Raw genomic sequence first — 6,000 nt, 5'->3', positions numbered from 1 at the left:
CAATTAAAAAGAAAAAAGAAACTGTCGTGGTCCTTGACAACATATGATGCAACCACAAAACCACTGTCATAATTTCAATATTAGATATTGTTGCCCGCCTTTATAAATTGTTTTGAACTCATCTCAGATTTATTTCAGACTTTGTGGCTACATTTTCTAAAATAACATGCTCAAGTGGTGTATATTTAGTGAATTGAGCTTTAAATGTAATAATAATAATAATGATAATAATAATAATAATCACCCTATTCTAGTGGACCATATTGCAGTTTTAATATTGCTGATTCAATTGCAATATACTTCTAAAACGGGCTTACCCAGGGCTGACCCCTTGGTGCATTCTGGGATTGAGCCGTCATTCAATTTCAATCATGCATCTGTTAAAATGAATAACTATCCTATTGGTTTCAATTTCCGGCTCAACAGGGGTTTAAGTGCAACACGTAAGCCCCTCGCTCTGTGCTTCACAGAGAAACACAGAACTTTAGGGTATTTGCAGTTTAGCTCCAGTGTTTTCTCCCCAGTTTCTCAGTCCGTGCTCAACGGCTGCATTCTGGCACTTCCAAATTTTCGCTGGAAAAGGTGTGCGTCGTAACCAAAAAAAAAAAAGCAACTATAGCTGAAGTGAGGAGTAGTTTTGTTCTCACCTGCTGTTTTGGCACTGTGGGGGAAGGGCCTGGAGAACAAGCTGGAAGGCAAGCACTCACTGTTGCCTCATAATAGGAAACACATCACTGAAGACACTATGAAAACATTAAATCACAATTCTCTGTTTATCCAAGGGTGTGCAATTCATCAGCTGGTGCTCCACAGTGCTTCTGTGCGGTCCCAGGGATCCCATAGAAAGGATGAAAACTTTAAATCATTTATAGGTTATGCGTGGGTATTTTAACTTTTTGTATTTTCATTGCAATGGCATTAGCGAGACTGTAATACTGCATGAAAAAAACAATGCCATGCATCAAATCGAAATGTGACGCAACTGCAGTTGTGGGTTTGTTTTCATTTTAAGGAGCAATAAAGTGTGAAAAACAGAATTCATTGAGAGGGAATGTGGAAATAGAAGAAAGAATATAGGACAAAAGCTAGAGATAATGGAGAGAAAATACAAGAAAAGGATAGATGAGAGAGAGAGAGAGAGAGAGAGAGAGCCAGAGAGCCTTCGAATGCATGCTGAAATCGCTGGGGGTTGCTGTCCATGGTGCTGATGTGTGCCTGCTCCACCCCCCTCCTCCCCTTGCAGATGTCCTTATAATTGGCCTGTCCAGAGCAGGGGTGGTGCAGATTGACTCTCAGTCATATCCTCAATGGGACTGACAGAGTGCACGGGAGGGGAGGAGCGGGGAGGAGTGAAACTAAACATCTGTCTGATAATTGGGCTCCCAGCGGTGCAGTGGTGTGTACATTGTACATTGGCACCTACTGGATAATTGCAATCCTGGCTTCCTCACCAGGATTGTGTTAAATAGTAGGTGCGTTCAGGAGCGGAAGAAGAAATGGGTGGCAGGGAAGGTAAATATATATCGTGGTAATTATACACACCTTCAAGTCAGAACACGAAGTAATGTTAAGAGTTTCCGTTAATTTTTTTTACGCCATCGTGACGTCTCCAATCGAGATTTGACCTGAAATTGAATACAGGCAGAGGGGACTAGATGCAGTTTACTGAAATGAGGCTCCTTCCCAGGAAGCCCCGCCCATGTTCTGAAGTGCTTTGAATCCTGAGTCTTCGTTTTGGAGCCTTGAGGAGGCCTTGCGGGTTTTCACCTGGACAGCACGGGGGCGGAGAGCTGCCCGCCACCACCGGCTCCCACGATCGGATACCAAAAAAAAGTATCTCCCCAAAACTCGAAAAGAGTAACGGCGTAAATAATGGACAGGCGGCCTCGCAAACACACAGGAGGGACCTGACGCTGATGCTGATGCAGTCCCAGCGGCGCGGGACTTTGTCAGGTACCCTGCGGAGTCTGTCGGACGGACTGTGGACGAAGCCCGGGTGGAGCAGCGCGAGGGGTCTTCCGCGCCTCCAGCTTCAGCTGCTCGCCGGCTGAACCCGCTGCTCCCACGGCTCTTCGTGTGACATCGTCTTCCTCCGGCGGAGAAGAAACGGAAGGCCTCTTTATGCACTCCGGCACGTGAAATCCTGAGGGGGGGAACGGGGGGGGGGGGGGGGGGGGTGGAGTACGGTGAGCGTGCTCCGAGGCTGACGGCAGGATTTCTGCTCTGCTCTCTGGGCGAAAGCGCCGTTATCAGTCTGGAGTTCAGCACAAACCCCCCCCCTCCTTCCTACCCTTCCTACCCCCCCCCCCCCGATCGGTCGAGTCCGTCTTTTAGTCTTTTAGTTGTCACCAAAGCTCTAACGTGATTTTGCATTCGGGGCATTTTTGAGGAGGACACAGCCGGAAGATCAGTCCTGTTTCCTTTTCAATCTAATGCAATCGGTAAAATACCTGTGGAAGGCTGATAAAGTGACACCGTGATTCGTACCTCCCACATGCTAAATTCATTAGCAAAAGGACACTCGGTGCACATTTTCAAACGTATTTATGGGTATGTATCTGCCTAATACCATGGATCTCCAGTCACCTGCATCTTGTCAATGTGCCCCGTCCTCCATAACCTTTTTTTGTGCATAGAGCAATTGGTCAGTTTTTGGTGTGGCATTTACTTCGGCTGACAGCCTGTGACTGTATCTTTGAGACATCGGCAGCGTGTTTGTGAAACAACACAAAATGCTTCCCAGATAATGCAATGGAGTCCATTAGACACCACACTCACGGAGTGGATTGAGTGACTCATGATTTCTTCCAGTGCCGTTAAATTAAGCTCTGCTTGTGCGTGCGCTGGAAACGCACGTGCGCTACCTTACTTAACCCCCATTAGCTCAGAATTTTAAATATGTAAATGCGTGTCAGATCTTTCGTTTAGCCGATCTGCAAGAACGCAGTTTCGAAAAGGAACCTCAAGGCTATGTTTCTAGCTAGCTATCAGTATCGTCCCGCATTGCATATTTATGTCCCAAGGAGGTGCTTACTGCAATTGCAGATCGTGCCACCTGTGCAGGCCTTGTAGGGCCAGATCTTTTGTTTTGCTATTGGAATTCTGACGTACGTTTCAAAGACACCTTTGACGATACCGCGATATCCTTGCTAGCGAATAAAGAATCGTTCCAAATTATTGAATGGCTTGGTCTAAAAATATATATCGAGCTGCATCCAATCAAAAGAGAGTTTGATTACAGTAGCAGGCCACAATGGTTATTGTGCAATATAGGAGCATTGGCAGGAACCGTACTCTGACCCTTCAGGGTAGATACATAACCTCTGGGCACGGAGGTAAACACATGTTTAGGCCTAAGCACATGTCATTGCAGGATTCTGAAGAATTCACTGTCTGCACATTGATCAGTGACTATAAAGGGCTCTGCTTAATGTTTACATGCTGGTTATACATGTATGTATGTATGCATGTATGTATGTATGTATGTATGTATGTATGTATGCATGTATGTATGTATATATGTGTGTCTGTATGTATGTATGTATGTATGCATGTATGTATGTCTAAGTGTATGTGTGAGCGTCTATTAAACTATTTCATTATCAGAAGCAAAATGGCTGATTAGGCTCAAAATGATAGTTACCAGAATAAATAACACAGTGAATGTTAAACACACACTCTTTGTGTGATGTGGCGTAGTCCTGTTTAAATTTGGTTGTTTTACCTCGACTATATTCTGCCCTTTTCCGCAGTGTAGAGATGTGTCTCGCTGTGTGAAGCCTAATGGATGATAAATGCTTCTTCATGTGTTCTCCTCGACTCCTCCTCAATGTTCTGCACTGTGCTGAGTGGGGTTGTTTTCCAAATGGAAAGGACAGAAATGTTAAATATCTGTTGGTTTTTTTCAATGCACCGAAGATGGTGAAATGTGTCAATGTGACTGCACACACTTGCACTGAATTGCCTTGAAATATTTACCTTTTCCAATTTTATTCTATTTTCTCTATTTCAGGTCGGTGTTCTCCTGTCACCACCCCCCCCACCACCTCCTCACCCCTCCACCCTCCCCTCTCAGTGAATGGCAAAGTGGAAAGGGGATGGGTTGGTGAGAGAGTGAGAGGAAAGAGAGAGAGAGAGAGAGAGAGAGAGAGAAAGAGACAGAGAGAGAGAGAGAGAGAGAGAGATGGAGAGAGAGAGAGAGAAAGAGACAGAGAGGGAGAGATGGAGAGCAAGAAAGAGAGAGGGAGGGAGAGAGAGAGAGAAAGAGAGAGAGAGATGGAGAGAAAGAAAGAGAAAGAGAGAGATGGAGAGAGAGAGAGAGAGAAAGAGACAGAGAAGGAGAGATGGAGAGCGAGAAAGAGAGAGGGAGGGAGAGAGAAAGAGACAGAGAGGGAGAGATGGAGAGAGAGAAAGAGAGAAGGAGAGGGAGAGGTGGTGTTGGGGATCAGGTGGATAGACCCAGTCGCTCCCGTCTCGACCACGGGTATTCTTGGGTTGATAATACAGATGTGGATGTTATTGCTTGAGAATACGCGTAGCTGAGTGGAAGCTATTGTCTTCAAGGGTCTGTAGTGGTAATAAAAATGAACGTCTGTTTGGAGGAAATGGGTCAGAAAGAAAGGGGCGGAGTCCTCATGTTCTGAGTTTCTCTCGCCCAAAATGGGAGGAGAAATTCCAAGCACTTCCTGAAACTCAAGTCACCGTTAGGTAAGAGCCTTGTGTCAATTTTACATCCAGATTTGCTTTGCCATTTTATTGCAAATCGCTGAAAAGTGATTTCAGTTGAAAGCGACAGTTACAAGGCTAACCAGTTTCAAAAGACTCCAGGAACAGAACGCATTTCTGCGGTCTTAGAGCGCATTTCATTGTTTTTTGTTTCTGTCAATGTCCAGTAAATCACGTTATGTTCTTCCTGCACACACCTGTTTCGGACAATTACACATTTTTTTACATTTCCCGGATTCAAACGAGAACTTAAATAACCTCAGTGATGAGCACGGCTCATTCTGCCTGTCCTGGGTTGCTATTTTTCCAACAGACTTGAGTGAATCACCACTGTTATTACAAATGGCCTTTCTGCTTCCTCTGTGGACCCTCGTGCCCTGTTTTACAGCGATGTAGGAGATGCAGTCTATTGTTAAATGGCTCGAATTTGCCTTTGGAACTGCACACAGCTCACCAGTACAGGCAAGAGAGCCTGGGATGAAAACTGACAGGTTAGGGTACGTGTTAGGAGAAGATTGCCGGGTTTGGGTCAAACCGCTTACTCATTCCATTATTTTAAATTGTAGGCTTATAATTTTGCTCGTTTTAAATTGGTTTTAACAAGATTATGTAAATCCCCCTGTTTCACAGTGGGGCCTTTCACAGCATTTCCTTGTCAAACGCTTGGAACTCTTGAGGAAAATGGATTTTCTCCGCCCTTGTGGAGCTCAGTAATGCTCCTGGGACAGGCAGATATGTGTGGGATGGGTTGTGGGCAGGAGTTGGTCTGTGTGTTTGAGAGGGTGGGCAATAGTAAATTGTCTGTGTAGCTGTGTGTGTGTGTTTGTGTGTGTGTGTGTGTGTGTGTGCATCTGTGTATGTGTGAGTGTGCGTGTGCGTGTATACGTACATGCGTACGTGCATGTGTGTACGCATGCGTGTGCACGTGCATGTGTGTGTGTGTGTGTGTGTGTCTGTGTGTATGCGTGTGTGCATCTGTGTGCAGGCTAACGACAGCGGTATAAAAGAATGATAATTAAACGTGTAAATGTTTGCAAATCTTGCTGCGCTTGTATTTCTGTAAGTTGGCACAAATGCCAGACGAGTTTGTGCTGTTTACCTTTGCTTTGGTGCCCTGTTTGTGTCTGCATTATCCGAGCGCCTGCCTCTAAAACCCCCAAAAGACGCGTGGCAACGCTTTCCAACATCAGATCTTCAGCTATTCCAATGCAGCACAAAGCAAAACACTGGGTGTAAATTTTACGAAGACAGTAAAGTAGGAAGTAGTCTGGTGTC

The sequence above is a fragment of the Anguilla anguilla genome, chromosome 2 (genome assembly GCF_013347855.1).
Source record: "Anguilla anguilla isolate fAngAng1 chromosome 2, fAngAng1.pri, whole genome shotgun sequence".
NCBI lineage: Eukaryota > Metazoa > Chordata > Actinopteri > Anguilliformes > Anguillidae > Anguilla > Anguilla anguilla.
This window is presented reverse-complemented; position numbering follows the sequence as displayed.